The following is a 17,187-nucleotide window of genomic DNA, read 5'->3' on the forward strand; positions in this document are numbered from 1 at the left end:
AGGTGCATCAAAGCTGGGACCGAGAGATGGAAAAACAGCTTCTATCTCAAGGCCATCAGACTGTTAAATTGCAATCAGTAGCCGGCATCAACCCAGTATCTTGCCCTGAACTTAGTCACTGTCACTAGCCGGCTACCACCCGGTTACTCAACTGCAACATAGGCTGTTGCCGTACGCTAATAGACATGGAACACTGGACACTTTAATAACGTAACACTGGTTAATTTAATAACAGAACACTGGTCACTTTAATAATGGAACACTGGTCACTTTAATAACGGAACCAAGGTCACTTTAACAACGGAACACTGGTCACTTTAATAACGGACCCAAGGTCACTTTAATAACAAAACACTGGTCACTTTAATAACGGAACACTGGTCACTTTAATAAAGTAACACTGATCACTTTAATAATTTAACACTGGTCACTTTAATAACGGAACACTGGTCACTTTAATAATGGAACACTGGTCACTTTAATAATGGAACACTGGTCACTTTAAAAACGTAACACTGGTCACTTTAATAATGGAGCACTGGTCACTTTAATATTGTAACACTGGTCACTTTAATAACGGAACACTGGTCACTTTAATAACGTAACACTGGTCACTTTAATAACGGAACACTGGTCACTTTAATAATGTAACACTGGTCACTTTAATAATGGAACACAGGTCACTTTAACAACGGAACACTGGTCACTTTAATACCGGAACCAAGGTCACTTTAATAATGGAACACAGGTCACTTTAACAACGGAACACTGGTCAATTTAATACCGGAACCAAGGTCACTTTAATAATGGAACACAGGTCACTTTAATAACGGAACACTGGTCACTTTAATAAAATAACACTGGTCACTTTAGTAACATAACACTGGTCATTTTAATAACGGAACACTGGTCACTTTAATAACGGAACACTGGTCACATTAATAATTTAACACTGGTCACTTTAATAACATAACACTGGTGACTTTAATAACGTAACACTGGTCACTTTATTAACGTAACACTGGTCACTTTAATAACGTAACACTGGTCACTTTAATAATTTAACACTGGTCACTTTAATAACGTAACACTGGTGACTTTAATAACGTAACACTGGCCACTTTAATAACGGAACCAAGGTCACTTTAATAACAAAACACTGGTCACTTTAATAACGGAACACTGGTCACTTTAATAACGGAACACTGGTCACTTTAATAAAGTAACACTGGTCACTTTAGTAACATAACACTGGTCATTTTAATAACGGAACACTGTTCACTTTAATAACGAAACACTGCTCACTTTAATAAAGTAACACTGGTCACTCTTACGGATACCCCCGCAAAGGGGGCGCCACAGCGCATTTTGGAAAAAATTTGTTCCCATTTTCAACGGCCTACTAATCAAACTCAGAAGCTAGGACATGCATATACTTATTTTATATGGATAGAAAACACCCTAAAGTTTCTAAAACTGTTTGAATGGTGTCTGTGAGTATAACAGAACTCATTTGGCAGTCAAAACCCCGAGACCGATTGAAACAGGAAGTGGAATTCTGAATTGTGGACCCGACTTCACAGCTTTCCCTATTAATCACACCGTTAACAATGGATCATTGAGCACTTCCTATTGCTTCCACTAGATGTCCCCAGTCTTTTCACAGTGGTTTGAGCCTTATACAGTCGAAACTCAATGAAAGAGACGCATTGGAAATTGGTCACGGGGGTTGGGCCATCACCATTATGACGCCGGCGGGCCAGTCTACCCCACCTTTGGAAACGTATCAAAACACATTGCAATCGTCTCTGTCGAATCTTATTGGCTCTCTTGGTGTTACAGGCCCTGAAGATTAATGTTTTACAACGTTTGACATGTTTGAACGAACCTAAAGGAGGGAAAAACCCTCATTTCTGACACTACAGTCCCGCGCACGTCGGAGCTTTTGGACACAGCCTTAGGACGCGCAACTAGCAGCAGGCTAATGGAATATAAAGGATGGACTTTTTCGACCGAAAATACATCTGTTGTGGACCTGTGATTCCGGGAAGTGCTTTCTGATGAAGACAACTAAAGGTAGGCGATTATTTACAATATTATACAAGATCAGATGTGATTTCCCACTTTTCCAAGATGGCGCCGTGCTAGTTGTCCTAGCTCATTTTCTCAGTATCGCATCTGCTTTTATCGCAAAGTGTGATTACCCAGTAAAGTTAATTTAAAATCTGGTATGACAAGTGTTCTCAAGAGATATTCATCTATAAATCTTAGATTGACAATATAAATTTAAAAAATTGTTTTCGAATAGTAATTTAGGGATTTGTAGCACTGTTTCCCGGGACGCATTTGAGGGGAAAATAGCTGGTCAACCTCAGACGCCGATGTAAAATGCTGTTTTTATATATAAATATGACCTTTATTGAACAAAAGAATGCATGCTATGTGTAACATGATGTCCTAGATGTGTCATCTGATGAAGTTTGTAAAGGTTAGTGCTGCATTTAGCTGTTTTTTGGTTATTTGTGATGCATATGCTTGGTCGGAAAATTCAAATGATGCCACTTTTGCCGTGTACTCCTCTAACATAATCTAATGTTGTGCTTTTCCTGTAAAACCTTTTTGAAATCGGACGACGAGGGTCGATTCAAGAGAGGTGTATCTTTTAAACGATATGACACAGTCCTATATTTGAAAAAAAATATATATTGAATTTCGTTATGCTAATGTCGCTAGGAGTTTTCCCTGGATTTTGATCCCGCTGAAGGGACGGGACGCTGGAGCGGTTAATAATTTAACACTGGTCACTTTAATAACATAACACTGGTGACTTTAATAACGTAACACTGGTCACTTTAATAACGGAACACTGGTCACTTTAATAATGGAACACTGGTCATTTAATAATGGAACACTGGTCACTTTAAAAACGTAACACTGGTCACTTTAATAATGGAACACTGGTCACTTTAATATTGTAACACTGGTCACTTTAATAACGGAACACTGGTCACTTTAATAACGGAACACTGGTCACTTTAATAACGGAACACTGGTCACTTTAATAATGGAACACTGGTCACTTTAATAATGGAACACTGGTCACTTTAATAACGAAACACTGGTCACATTAATAACGGAACACTGGTGACTTTAATAACGGAACACTGGTCACTTTAATATTTTAACACTGGTCACTTTAATATTGTAACACTGGTCACTTTAATAAAGTAACGCTGGTCACTTTAATAAAGTAACACTGGTCACTTTAATAAAGTAACACTGGTCACTTTAATAAAGTAACACTGGTCACTTTAATAATTGAACACTGGTCACTTTAATAATGGAACACTGGTCACTTTAATAAAGTAACACTGGTCACTTTAATAATGTAACACTGGTCACTTTAATAATTGAACACTGGTCACTTTAATAATGGAACACTGGTCACTTTAAAAAAATGTACACATGGTTCAGCCATTTCATATGTAAATACTGTAGTCTACTCAAGTCCATCCTATTCAACTATTGCTGTACATATACTATTCTATATATTTATACTCCGGAAAACAACATTGCCTGTCCTGATATTTCAATATTTCTTAATTCCATTACTTTACTTTTAGGTTTTTATGTATTGTTGTGTATTGTTAGATGCTACTGCACTGTTGGAGCTAAGAAAAAAGCATTTTGCTGCACCGACAATAAGATCTGCTAAACGTGTATGCGACCATTAACATTTGATTTGATAATCTTCTGTTACAATCCTGACCCTTGTGTACTGGTAGTAGCATTAGTTAGCAGAGGAATCAGTATCATCATCACCATAGCCTGCTGTATTGACTGCTGCTGTCCATATACTGTATAGTCTAATGTAGCCTGTTATCCATATATAGTCTAATGTAGCCTGTTATCCATATATAGTCTAATGTAGCCTGTTATCCATATATAGTCTAATGTAGCCTGTTATCCATATATAGTCTAATGTAGCATGTTATCCATATACAGTCTAATGTTGCCTGTTATCCATATATAGTCTAATGTAGACTGTTATCCACATGTAGTCTATTTTAGCCTGTTATCCAAATATAGTCTAAAATAGCCTGTTCTCCATATATAGTCTAATGTAGCATGTTATCCAAATATTGTCTAATATAGCCTGTTATCCATATATAGTCTAATGGTGTCTTTTATCCATATATATAATGTAGCATGTTATCCATATATAGTCTAATGTAGCATGTTATCCATATTTAGTCTAATGCAGCCTGTTATCCATATTTAGTCTAATGTTGTCTTTTATCCATATATACAATGTAGCATGTTATCCATATATAGTCTAATGTAGCCTGCTATCCATATATAGTCTAATGTAGCCTGCAGTCCATATATCGTCTAATGTAGCCTGTTATCCATATATAGTCTAATGTAGCCTGTTATCCATATATATTATAATGTTGTCTGTTATCCACATATAGTCTAATGTAGCATGTTATCCATATATAGTCTAATGTAGACTGCTATCCATATATAGTCTAACGTTGTCTGTTATCCACATATAGTCTAATGTAGCCTGTTATGCATATATAATCTAATGGTGTGTCACGTCCTGACCAGCAGAGGGCGTAATTGTGTTAGTTTTGGTCAGTATGTGGCAGGGGGTTTGTGTGTGTTTAATGTTGTGTGGGTGATTGGACTCCCAATTAAAGGCAGGTGTGTTGAGTTGCGTTTGATTGGGAGTCCTATATAGTATTGTGTGTTTTTCTTTGGGGTGGTGGGTAGTTGTTCTTGCATTGCGTTTTGTGTGCCTGTAAGACTGTTCCTGTCGTCGTGAGTACTGTTTATTGTTTTTGCCTGTGGATGCTTTACTTGTGTTTATTAAAAAAAATATGAGTATCCACATTCCCGCTGCGCCTTGGTCCATTCTTGAAGACAACTGTTACAGAACTACCCACCACCAAAGGACCAAGCAGCGGACGAACGAGGAGGAAGGATGGACCTGGGAGGACAAGTTAAGGGAGCTAAGGGAACCCGAGAGGCAGCCCCAATAATTTTTTTGGGGGGGGCACAAGGGCTGTTTAACGGGGCGAGAAGGGAGCCCCAGGCTAGCTCCCTGCACTAGCCCTGAGGTGCGTGTCTCCAGGCTGGCACGTCCAGTACCAGCCCCACGCATCAGGCGTCTAGTGCGTCAGCCCAGCATCGCCAGTAAAGAGTCGCCAGAGCTGCCCGCCAGTCAAGAGTCACCAGAGCTGCCCGCCAGTCAAGAGTCACCAGAGCTGCCCGCCAGTCAAGAGTCACCAGAGCTGCCCGCCAGTCAAGAGTCACCAGAGCTGCCCGCCAGTCAAGAGTCACCAGAGCTGCCCGCCAGTCAAGAGTCACCAGAGCTGTCCGCCAGTCATGAGTCGCCAGAGCTGCCCGCCAGTCATGAGTCGCCAGAGCTGCCCGCCAGTCATGAGTCGCAAGAGCTGCCCGCCAGTCATGAGTCGCCGAGCGGCCCGACTGCCCGGAGCCGCCAGAGTGGCCCGACTGCCCGGAGCCGCCAGAGTGGCCCGACTGCCCGGAGCCGCCAGAGTGGCCCGACTGCCCGGGTCTGCCAGAGTGGCCCGACTGCCCGGGTCTGCCAGAGTGGCCCGACTGCCCGGGTCTGCCAGAGTGGCCCGACTGCCCGGAGCTGCCAGAGTGGCCCGACTGCCCGGAGCTGCCAGGGTTCCCCGCCTGTCCTCCGGCCCAGCCCGAGTGGCCCTCCTGTCCTCCGGCCCAGCCCGAGTGCCCCGCCTGTCCTCCGGCCCAGCCCGAGTGGCCAGCCTGTCCTCCGGCCCAGCCCGAGTGGCCCGCCTGTCCTCCGGCCCAGCCCGAGTGGCCCGCCTGTCCTCCGGCCCAGCCCGAGTGGCCCGCCTGTCCTCCGGCCCAGCCCGAGTGGCCCGCCTGTCTTCCGGCCCAGCCAGAGTGGTCCTTCTGCCAGGGTCGGCACGAGTGGCCCGTCTGCCCGGCGCAGCTATCGGCGCCACTGAAGTGGGCGATGCCGAAGGTGGAGCGAGGTCCACGTCCTGCACCTGAGCCACCTCCAGGATAGGTGGGTCTGGGAGGGAGGATGTAGCACAGTGCCGTCGTTGATGGCAGCCACCCTCCCTTCCCTCCCTTATTGTTTAGGGGGATATTATTTGTTGTTTGGGGGTTTGTTTTCTTTTAGGTGCAAGGTCTGCACCTTGAGGGGGGGGGTACTGTCACGTCCTGACCAGCAGAGGGCGTAATTGTGTTAGTTTTGGTCAGGATGTGGCAGGGGGTTTGTGTGTGTTTAATGTTGTGTGGGTGATTGGACTCCCAATTGAAGGCAGGTGTGTTGAGTTGCCTTTGATTGGGAGTTCTATATAGTAGTGTGTGTTTTTCTTTGGGGTGGTGGGTAGTTGTTCTTGCATTGCGTTTTGTGTGCCTGTAAGACTGTTCCTGTCGTCGTGAGTACTGTTTATTGTTTTTGCCTGTGGATGCTTTACTTGAGTTTAATTAAAATATGAGTATCCACATTCCCGCTGCGCCTTGGTCCATTCTTGAAGACAACTGTTACATGGTGTCTGTTTTCCATATATAATTTCATGTTGCCTGTTATCTACAGTGCATTTGTAAAGTATTCAGTCCCCTTGACTTATTCCACATTTTGTTATGCTAAAGCCTTATTCAAAAATGTATCAAAGAAAATATCAATCTCATCAACCCGCACACAATAGCCCATAATGACAAAGCAAAAACAGGTTTAGAATTTTTTGCAAATGTATCAAAAATACAAAACCGAAATACCTTATTTCATAAGTTTTCAGACCCTTTGCTATGAGACTCAAAATTGAGATCAGCTGCGTCCTGTTTCCATTGATCATCTTTGAGATGTTTTTACAACTTAATCTTACATCTACACGTTCCGCTAGCGGAACGTCTGCTCCAATATCCAATGATGGGCGGGGCGCGAAATTCAAACTCCTCTAAATCCGAAAACTTACACTTTTCAAACATATGACTATTTTACAGCTATTTAAAGACAAGACTCTCCTTTATCTAACCAAACTGTCCGATTTCAAAAAGGCTTTACAGCGAAAGCAAAACATTAGATTATGTCAGCAGAGTACCCAGCCAGAAATAATCAGACACCCATTTTTCAAGCTAGCATATAATGTAAAAAAAACAAAACCACAGCTAAATGCAGCACTAACCTTTGATGATCTTCATCAGATGACACTCCTAGGACATTATGTTATACAATACATACATGTTTTGTTCAATCAAGTTCATATTTATATCAAAAACAGCTTTTTACATTAGCATGTGACGTTCAGAACTAGCATTCCCACCGAACACTTCCAGTGAATTTACTAAATTACTCACGATAAACGTTCACAAAAAACATTACAATTATTTTAAGAATTATAGATACAGAACTCCTTTATGCAATCGCGGTGTCCGATTTAAAATAGCTTTTCGGTGAAAGCACATTTTGCAATATTCTGAGTAGATAGCTCGCCATCAGAGGCTAGCTATTTTGACACCCACCAAGTTTGGTACTCACCAAACTCAGATTTACTATAAGAAAAATTGGATTACCGTTGCTCTTCTTGGTCAGAATGCACTCCCAGGACTTCTACTTCAACAACAAATGTTGGTTTGGTTCCAAATAATCCATAGTTATATCCAAATAGCGGCGTTTTGTTCGTGCATTCAAGACACTATCCGAAGGGTAACGAAGGGTGACGCACGGATGCGTATCGTGACAAAAAATGTCAAAATATTCCATTACCGTACTTCGAAGCATGTCAAACGCTGTTTAAAATGAATTTTTATGCGATTTTTCTCGTAAAATAGCGATAATATTCCGACCGGGAGTCGTTGTTTTCGTTCAAAGACTGATAATCTAAAATGGACTCTTCACGTGCATGCGTGCACCCGTCTCATTGTTCTCAGATCGACCACTTACCAAATGCGCTACTGTTTTTCAGCCGTGGGCTACAAAGTCATCATTTAACGTTCTGGCGCCTTCTGAGAGCCTATGGGAGCCTTAGAAAATGTCACGTTACAGCAGAGATCCTTTGTTTTGGATAGAGATGACAAAGAAGGCCAAGAAATGGTCAGACAGGGTACTTCCTGTACAGAATCTTCTCAGGTTTTGGCCTGCCATTTGAGTTCTGTTATACTCACAGACACCATTCAAACAGTTTTAGAAACTTTGGAGAGTTTTCTATCCAAAGCTACTAATTATATGCATATTCTAGTTTCTGGCCAGGAGTAATAACCAGATGAAATCGGGTACGTTTTTTATCCGGCCGTGAAAATACTGCCCCCTATCCATAACAAGTTAAAGCACTTTAGTCTGCTCAACTTGCTCAATTTCTACATGATTAATTCATTACAAGATTTAATTGAGGTTTAGGGTTAAGTGAATGGTTTGTACCAAATATAATGTTTTTAATTTTTTTAACTATTCATGAAAAACATATTTCTTGCCACCCATTCTGAAACTGACTGCAGCTCTTTGTTAAGTGTTGCAGTGATTTCACTCACTTTAGTAGCTGACGTGTACAGTGCTGAGTCATCTGCATACACAGACTTTACTCAGAGCCAGTGGCAGGTCATTAGTAAAGTTTTTTTTAAGTAAGGGGCCTATACAGCTGCCCTGGGGAATACCTTATTCTACCTAGATTATGTTGGAGAAGCTACCATAAAAGAACACCCTCTGTGTTCTGTTAGACAGGTAACTCTCAATCCACAGTATAGCAGGGGGTGTAAAGCCATAACATATACATATTTTTTTACAGCAGTATACTATGATCCATAATGTCAAAAGCCACACTGAAGTCTAACAAAAGAGCTCCCACAATATTTTTGTTATCAATTTCTCTCAGCCAATCATCAGTAATTTGTGTAAGTGCTGTGCATGTTGAATGCCCTTCCCTACAACATAGTATTGTATCTGGTCAAACCCAAAAGTTTACTATGGGTTGGTAACAGGCTGATTGGTCGGCTGTTTGAGCCAGTAAAGGGTGCTTTAGTGTTCTTGTCACGTCTACTCCCGCTCTCCCTCTCCGACGCTTGACGTCGCCGGTCTATTAACCACCGCAACTGGCAACCCATCTTTATGCACACCTGCGTCTCATCATCAGTCACACATGGACTCCATTACTCCCTGATTACTTAGCCTTTATATAGCACTCTTTTGATATCAGTTATCGGATAGTATTGGTTGTTTCCTTGTCAGACGTTTCTCTTTTTTTGTATTGTTCTATGTTCATTATTATTAAATTCACTAACTGCACCTGCTTCCTGACTCCCTGTGTCAACATTACAAGTGGAATGACTTTTGCTTCCTTCCAGGCCTGAGGGCACACACTCTTTGACTCAGTGGACCTGATACTAGAGCAGCGTTCCTGCTCTGATACATTTTATGAGTGCTGACCCTGATGTATCAAGCAAAACACAGGTCTTTATACAAACAAATCATTTGCCACACGGGCCTGCCATTATTCACTTTTAACTGGACTGGGTTTACAGGCAGGTGCAACAGCTTGACTTTAGATCATTTTAACGCATTCGTCAAAAGCCACAAAATACACTTGAATGGATTTCGGCAAATATGTAAACACCACAGCAGTCCTCATACATTTGGAAACTTTACAGTCATATTGATCAAACAACCATGAAAAGGTAGGCTGTCTCCCCCTCAGTTATGCACATCAACAACAACAAGATCAATAACTAATGCTAGACAGAGCAAGATGAGCTCAAATCTAACGAAGTAACATTAGATAAAGCCTCAATTTTTCAGCTAGTTGGCTGTCAAAACTGCACTGATAAACGATGGGGAATTGAAGCCTCCTCATCCTTCTGCAGCTTGCCTGCCAATGCATACTAGTCCCAACCAAGCACCCAAGCTAGCTAGCTACTTCCAGACACAAACGAGAGAACACCTCACTCTGACCATTTTACTCACCGTAGTAGAGCTGGTTAGCCTGTTTACATGTTTTCTAGAGCATTCTTGACTAACTATTACTTTTTTGCCTATGTTTCCTGACACTGGTCATATTCAGCGGGTGTTGCGCGTTCATAAATTCATCAGTTGTTCTGCGCTCTAGCCTCTTAATGATTGTATCTTCAGAAACAAATAGGCACAGGGTGAACCCAAAGTGCAAAATGTAAAGTACTCAGGAAATAGTATGAGAGATTCCTGTCAGGATAACAAGTAACAATTACAACGACCGATAAAGACAAAATGGCAGAGGGAGTATATATACAGTGATAGAGTGGGGATTGACGAGACAAGTCCGGGGTTGATAAGTGAAGGGCGTAGTAGGTTCAGCAGCAGCTTGAAGGCCGGCGCCTCCTCCTCCTGAGCTGGACAGGAGGAGGAGCCAAAGCAAAGAACCCAGTTCCTACATTTGAATATAAAAATTGATATTATGAAACAAAACTATGCTACATTTAATCTCTTGAACCCTCGGGATGACAAATCAGAGCAAGATTACTGAATGTAAGTACATTATTTACCTCCGAAGGTGAATGTATCAAACCAGTATAAGTTTTGTTTTTGTGCACTCTCCTCAAACAATAGCATGGTCTTTCTTCACTCTAATAGCTACTGTAAATTGGACAGTGCAGTTAGATTAACAAGACGTTAAGCTTTCTGCCCATATAAGACATGTCTATGTCCTGGGAAATGTTTTTTGTTACTTACAATGTCATGCCAATCACATTAGAGCACATTAGCTCAACCGTACCGGTGGAGGGACACCGATCCCGTAGAATCTAGCACACTCAGACGAGAGTTCTCTGAAATCAAAGTAGATCGCAAATTCACTCCGGCTAACACAAGAGATATGTGAACTGGTTAACAGTTGTTCACGTTCTTGTTAGCTAACCAAATGACACCTGCATCTCTAGCTGTGTATAGCCACTGAAAAACTATGAGGGGAAAAGTCTGTCACTCACCCACTGCAATGGCATTGCCTTGCTAGTTTGATTGTATTGAGTGAGTTGTCTGTTTTTGTCCAGAATTTTGAGATATTGAAACTGAAACAGTGCATCCTGAATGGAGGCAGCAAACAATTTACCAGGCCAGCTGCGATTTACAACCTGATAGCAACATGTTTTGGACTACTAGGAAACGTATTGGTGAATTATAGTAATCATGCATTGAACTGCATCCATCTATTCTGCCAACAATGCCTTAGTTTACATCATGAAACGTTGAGTCAAATATAACCTATTTTTTAAAAACCTTTTATAAAGTTGGTTTTGTAGCATGAACTGGGAATTTGATATTTTTGACTGATATGATTGTCTGATTGTTTCATATCTGCAAAGTAGTTAAAACGCTGTCAGTTCTATTTGAATCTTTAAGTCACCGGTTACTGTTTTTGCAATGGGAAATAATACACTGCTCAAAAAAATAAAGGGAACACTTAAACAACACATCCTAGATCTGAATGAAATAAATAATCTTATTAAATACTTTTTTCTTTACATAGTTGAATGTGCTGACAACAAAATCACACCAAAATAATCAATGGAAATCCAATTTATCAACCCATGGAGGTCTGGATTTGGAGTCACACTCAAAATTAAAGTGGAAAACCACACTACAGGCTAATCCAACTTTGATGTAATGTCCTTAAAACAAGTCAAAATGAGGCTCAGTAGTGTGTGTGGCCTCCATGTGCCTGTATGACCTCCCTACAACGCCTGGGCATGGTCCTGATGAGGTGGTGGATGGTCTCCTGAGGGATCTCCTCCCAGACCTGGACTAAAGCATCCGCCAACTCCTGGACAGTGTGGTGCAACGTGGCATTGGTGGATGGAGCGAGACATGATGTCCCAGATGTGCTCAATTGGATTCAGGTCTGGGGAACGGGCGGGCCAGTCCATAGCATCAATGCCTTCCTCTTGCAGGAACTGCTGACACACTCCAGCCACATGAGGTCTAGCATTGTCTTGCATTAGGAGGAACCCAGGGCCAACCGCACCAGCATATGGTCTCACAAGGGGTCTGAGGATCTCATCTCGGTACCTAATGGCAGTCAGGCTACCTCTGGCGAGCACATGGAGGGCTGTGCGGCCCCCCAAAGAAATGCCACCCCACACCATGACTGACCCACCGCCAAACCGGTCATGCTGGAGGATGTTGCAGGCAGCAGAACGTTCTCCACGGCGTCTCCAGACTCTGTCACGTTTGTCACATGTGCTCAGTGTGAACCTGATTTCATCTGTGAAGAGCACAGGGCGCCAGTGGCGAATTTGCCAATCTTGGTGTTCTCTGGCAAATGCCAAACGTCCTGCATGGTGTTGGGCTGTAAGTACAACCCCCCCTGTGGACGTCGGGCCCTCACACCACCCTCATGGAGTCTGTTTCTGACCGTTTGAGCAGACACATGCACATTTGTGGCCTGCTGGAGGTCATTTTGCAGGGCTCTGGCAGTGCTCCTCCTGCTCCTCCTTGCACAAAGGCGGAGGTAGCGGTCCTGCTAGCTGGGTTGTTGCCCTCCTACGGCCTCCTCCACGTCTCCTGATGTACTGGCCTGTCTCCTGGTAGCGCCTCCATGCTCTGGACACTACGCTGACAGACACATCAAACCTTCTTGCCACAGCTCGCATTGATGTGCCATCCTGGATAAGCTGCACTACCTGAGCCACTTGTGTGGGTTGTAGACTCCGTCTCATGCTACCACTAGAGTGAAAGCACCGCCAGCATTCAAAAGTGACCAAAACATCAGCCAGGAAGCATAGGAACTGAGAAGTGGTCTGTGGTCTCCACCTGCAGAACCACTCCTTTATTGGGGGTGTCTTGCTTATTGCCTATAATTTACACCTGTTGTCTATTCCATTTGCACAACAACATGTGAAATGTATTGTTAATCAGTGTTGCTTCCTAAGTGGACAGTTTGATTTCACAGAAGTGTGATTGACTTGGAGTTACATTGTGTTGTTTAAGTGTTCCCTTTATTTTTTTGAGCAGTATAGTTGTACATTTCGATTGGGAAATGCTTAATGTTTGTGTTTTTGTATTCTTATGACTGGGACCAACTGGCTTATTATATTTGAGTTAATCATCTGCTTCTCCTTTAACATCATGCTGTGTGTAACTGCTGTCTTTCCATTGTCCCTATGCAGTAGCATAGGTGCCTGGAGAAGGTGGTATAGTCAAATTTTGTCAAAAAGTTCCCAGACTGCCCGCCCGGCCAGCATAGGAAAAGGGGATACCTAATCAGTTGTACAACTCAATGCATTTGAAAGGCACCCTGTGTGAAAAATCCTATGTTTTCCCATGGTATTTTATGGGTTTTCCTATTGATTTTTTCAGATTTTCACTCTCTCAATCACACATTTTTTTGTACAGAAAAAGACAGAAATGTGATGTTCTAAGTCCACAACAATGCATAAACCACATCAATTTGATTGGCTCAGACTGTCAGGGCTTGGCTCCCCAGTTGGTGGGCATGTGTCCCCCCAAGCCCATCCATGTATACGGCTCTGATGCGAACAGGGCATGGTGACAAATGTGACTCACCACCTGGATTCAGTCTTATGTAGCAACATTTGAATTTCTGTTTTTTACATTGGATAAAAGTAGAGACTCTGAGCTACAAAATTGTATATCATACACTGCATTTGAAGAAATAATGGGAAAGTAATTCTGCTTTGAAAGTTGATCAACTTGTAAACTCACTTTAGAGAAAACCGTCTTTCAATGTTTTGGTACTACTATTGAAGAGCCCTTCTTTGTCTACACCCATTCAGCATTGTTCACACCCTCTTAAGCCTTAGCCCCACCCATCTCTTTAGAAACGTGCAATATCTGAAAATGTAGCTTGCTAGAACATCTTACCAGTATACATTATGGTTGGACGCGTCTCCTGTCTTATGCTTGCCCTTAGCTTGGTGATATAATCCAGACTGGTGTTTTCTCCATCTCCTTAGCTATCATACTGAATTCCACTGATTTCAAAACTCGGTCCTCCAGAAAGTGGAGAGCATACACATAACATTAGCTAGCGAGCCAGCCAACTAACGTTAGTACACTAACTTGACATTAGGTTTATGAAGTTTTACTATGCAATAAAATTTTTAAAAGCTGTGTTTGACATGATTACCTAGACATACTTTCCAGCTCCAATAGACAGACGCGTGCTATATGGCAGACCAATCCAAACTCATCTCTTGGCATGTCCAGCCCACTCATTATCTCAGCCAATCATGGCTAGCGGGAAGGTTGCTCACTTTTTCTGTGGCTAAACCAACTACGCTCGTAATTTAACAATTTTATTTGTATTTTACAGATGGCATACAAGTTTGATTTTAAGGCACATGAAATTTCACATGTTCGCATTCTGATAAAAAATATTTTTACGTTCAAACAGCTCTCCTGTGAAGTTGTGACTTGTGACATACGCCTAGTTTTCCTGAATCGGGTCACAAATGCGCATCACAAATGTGGACTGGCCGACTCAAATCGGTATTATGTAGCAACATTAGAAAATGTGTTTTTTTTACATTGGATAAAAGTAGAAACTCAGAGCTACACAATTATTTATCATACACTACAGGTGAGGAACAATGGGAAAGTAATTTTGCTTTGAAAGTTGATCAACTCGTAAACTCACTTTTGAGAAAATGGCCTTTGAATGTTTTGGCACTACTATTGGAGAGCCTTTCTTTGTCTACACCCATTCAGCATCGTTCACACCACCCTCTTAAGCTTTAGCTCCACCCATCTCTTTAAGGGTTGATCCGAATGTACTAACAACAGCAGTCAAGCACGCAGGCTAACTTGCTAACTACTTCCAGACATCTAAGTGAGAGAGAACAGCTCACTGAACAGTACTCGCACTAACAGAGCTGGTTAGGCTGTTATGTTATTCAGAGCGTTTGGTGACTGCAAGTGTGGCTGTTCGTAAATTCAGAGCGTTTCCCGTTCAGAGAGCACACCGGACGCTCTGGCCGATGAGTTTACTGATGTTTACTGACACCGGCCATATTCAACGAGTGTTGAGCATTCGTAAATTCATCAGTTATTCTGCACTCTCTGGCACACTCAAACGAGAGTGCTCTGAAATCAGAGTAGATGACCAAACTGAATTTACGAACGCACCCAAAATGGTTACTTGCATAGTGGAGGTCTATTGTTAAGACATGTAGCTAGCTAGCTAGGTAAAACAATGAACCATTATCACAACTCATGACGTTACTACCATGCATGAATCTGCAGGTAGCTAACCAACCAGGTTCAATGTTAGCTAGCTAACATTAGGCCATAGCTACCCTACCGTCTACCGAAGTCATTCTTCTGTGAGCTGCTCCATTTTCAAAACCAGTTGAGAGCTGCATGCTCTTGCTGCCTGTAGATTATATTCGCACTGAAACTAGGTTGTGTGGCGGCTATTGTGTAGGCTACTTTGTGCATGATTTCTCTATTGTACTACATAATTGGTAAATTGTGTACCAACACTACACCACTTTGATTCGCACAAGTAGGGATTATATGACTGCGCTGGTATTACGGATGCTGTCCTTTCAGAATTCAGAACCTGTCACACACTGAAGGCCTATAGGTTTGCCACTTGCGCAAACATGTCTATAATAGTTATAAAGACTATTAAGATGCTAATGTTTCAAGAAAGGAGTGTATATATTTAGCCTGCCAAAGCGGTTTTATACGCTGACTGAATAAATGGAAGCTGACAATTCGTTTTTTATTCCGCTGGTCTCTGGAATATCTATTACTATTACAGACATGTCCTCGTGAGACTGAGCCAAGACCAAGTACAAATGTATTCAACTCTGAGACAAGAACTAGTAACACTCAATATGTGGTCTCGTGACCGGATTTACAACACTGCTATTATCCATACATAGTCTAAAGCCAATATACCATGGATAAGGGCTGTATCCAGGCACTCCGCATTGCGTCATGCTTAAGAACAGCCCTTAGCCGTGGTATATTGGCCGTATACCACACCTCCTCGGGCCTTATTGCTTAAATGTAGCCTGTTGTCCATACATAGTCTAATTTAGCCTATTGTCCATATATAGTCTAATGTAGCCTGTTATCCATATATAGTCTAATGTATTCTGTTATCATACACATATGCACACGGGCATTTTTTACCTTGATTAATCATTTCTTCCCTATGTAGATCAACACTCCTACACTGAGAACCTTTATGAATACTGGGCCTGATGTAACAACCAAAACACAACTCAAAACATGACAAGAAGTAACATGATACATTACCCTCAAGTATATGACTTAAAACCAAAAACTATTTTTCAAGATATTGTAAAGAGTACTTACAGAGTGAAGTGAAGGGGAGAGGTCTTGTACAGTGAGTCAACTTATTGGCAGTGTGTGGAAACTGATAGTAACTGTCAGTTCTGTGGTTGACACATATTTAAAGTAGTCAGGATACAAGAAGCTGGTATAGAACTGTCCTTTCCTTCCTCTTTAAGACATTAACATGCATGAGGACCAGAACAGCATGTCAGAAAAGGAAGATTACTGTATTAGAGTGGGCCCTATATTTCAAAAATGAACAAAATGTCCCCCATTTCCACTTTTATATAAATACAGAACCATGTTAACAATATGTTGATTATTCTATATGGAATGTTTATAATATCTTAGACCCTCTGAGTTCTACATGGAACAGGTCAAAGATCCATTTACATTTGGTCAGTTCCATGATGTCATTCATTCTATTCTGCTAATCAATTACATTTACACTCCTCATCAGCTACTGAAGGTTCCAGTGTTTTAGACTAGAGCTCTCCCTACTGGCATCTCAACATTACTGCACCATCCTAATAATAATGTCCTCATAATGTTGGGCTAATCACAACATTAGCTTTGCCATCTTAATAATAATGTCCTCGATAATGTTGGACTAATAAAACATAAACAAACTGGACATAGATCAGATCGATAGTGAAACACAACACTGGCTACTGACAAAGTCATATTTAACCACACGTTGTAGTAGTACAACATCCACATAATTATGTTAACTGTTGACCATTGTGTACAGTACTGGTAGTAGAGGCGGCAGTATAATCATCATAGTGATGCTGTATTGACTGTGTAGGCTGTTGTTTTTCTTAATCCTGGTACTGGGTTGTTTTCATTAGTCACAGACCGTTGTGAAACATTTAGACTGTTGCAAAATG

At 41.8% G+C, this 17,187-nt stretch overlaps 1 protein-coding gene across 1 annotated transcript in view; it reads right to left on the reverse strand.

The window, feature by feature from the left end:
* The window catches only part of LOC115178712 (uncharacterized), a 361,651-nt gene extending 345,255 nt beyond the window's left edge, over window positions 1-16,396 (reverse strand). The window contains exon 1 of the mRNA XM_029739987.1: window positions 16,319-16,396. The gene's annotated coding sequence lies outside the window, so the exon portion shown is untranslated. The remainder of the gene's footprint in view (window positions 1-16,318) is intronic.
* Between the last annotated feature and the right edge of the window lie 791 nt (window positions 16,397-17,187).

Source organism: Salmo trutta, chromosome 38 (assembly GCF_901001165.1).
Source record: "Salmo trutta chromosome 38, fSalTru1.1, whole genome shotgun sequence".
NCBI lineage: Eukaryota > Metazoa > Chordata > Actinopteri > Salmoniformes > Salmonidae > Salmo > Salmo trutta.